This window comes from Papaver somniferum, chromosome 4 (genome assembly GCF_003573695.1).
Source record: "Papaver somniferum cultivar HN1 chromosome 4, ASM357369v1, whole genome shotgun sequence".
Taxonomy (NCBI): Eukaryota; Viridiplantae; Streptophyta; class Magnoliopsida; order Ranunculales; family Papaveraceae; genus Papaver; species Papaver somniferum.
In genome coordinates, this window is record NC_039361.1 from 8,104,049 (window position 1) to 8,105,737 (window position 1,689).

Consider the following 1,689-nt stretch of genomic DNA (forward strand, 5'->3'; position numbering starts at 1 on the left):
GTCCTACATTTTGATACCATCCCATGTGATACAACATGGTATGGAGGTGGAGCACCAAGACTCATATGTACACTGACATGTTTATGTATTGGTACGAATCTGGCTAGTTATTTACAGACCTTCGAAAACGCTTAAGACCCTCTAATAATATACCAGCATTTCGATTAATTTCAAGGATGCCGATTCTCACAACAGACTCCATGCATTTCTGTGAACTATCTTAGACGCATCAAGTTCAATGGCAAAAGGAATAAACTATATATATCTCTTGAAGATGAGAATCCCTTGGATGATGCCACATCTCTGCAGGATTATACATGCTCAAAGAGCAATCGAATTATCTTTTACTAAGAAAACACTATACACACCGGATTATATCATAATTTCCTTATGTTTTCTGTTTAGCTCATTATCAGCTTCATCAATGCCACCAATTCCTCTCATTCCTGGAGCTTTACCTTGCCTATGTTGTTTTGATCACCCCCACCAAAAATGTAACAGAATAACGGATCACCTCCCAAAAAAAGTGACACAAGATAAGATAAATCCCCAATTTTTTGAGGCCTGATTATCACAGCATGTAGTAGTAATAGTAGTTGGAGCTACGTTCTCCAGTTGATGTTGTGCAAATTCTCATTTGAATCGGGGTTGGAAATTATGAACTACACAAATATTCACCAAATCCAGTCTTTCTAAAGAGACTTTAGAAAGATTTTTGAGTCCAGAAAATACTCCCTTAGGGTTTTCATCTGTTTCTTGCTCCGAAACTAATGGTTAACTGTAGCTTTGGGTCATTCGGTGGCAAACTTTATTTGTCAACGGAAAATGGGTCATTTGTCCAAATATTTTTAAATCACGGGTCAAATGGACGAGTAAAAAATAGTTTGGTTCAAATGGCCAAAAAAAAAATAGCAAGGATGAAACTGGATTCATCCTAGCTTAAATTTAAAAAATAGCAAGGATGAAACTGGATACATCTTGTGTAAATTAAAAATAAGAAAAAATATTTGAAAATGGGCACGATGACACTGGTTACATCCTGACTATTTTTACATTTTTGTCCATTTAAACAGTATCAAAATCTAACTGTCCATTTCACCCAGAAATTATTAGTTTTGGTCTTTTTAACCAATTTTGTGATTTGTCAAAACTCCTTTGAGGATGGCATTGCCCTAGGGGATTTAACTAAATCAGAATGAACCAAGAAACTAAAGAAGAGGTATAAGAGAAATACAAATTGGTAATGCTGTCTAAACAAAATTCCTAGAAATCTATAAGAGAAATTTGCAAAATTAAACACCAAAACCGCACAATTCCTCTAATCAGTTAACTAATGTTGCACCAAAAAGTCTGACCAGAACCTAATTGTAAATCTATTTTTTTCTATCAGCCCCCTATAAAACCACCATTATTCTCAGCTCCAATAGACGTCAATCATGTAAAAAGCTTTATGCTCTTTACGACACTCGCACTTATAAAATGAATCCACATCGTCGCCTTCAGTTTCTTGTCTTTAACCAACCGATTCCAACCTCTGCCGAAGAATGAGAGTTGAGTGTCATCTATCACACCCGCATCCTTTTCTTCTTTTGAAACCTCCACGAAGTACCAGTCATCAAAGCTTTTAGGAATCTCAGGCTTGTTCAGCATCCCAACGTCGCTTGGAGTTTGTTCTTTCTGAGACAACTG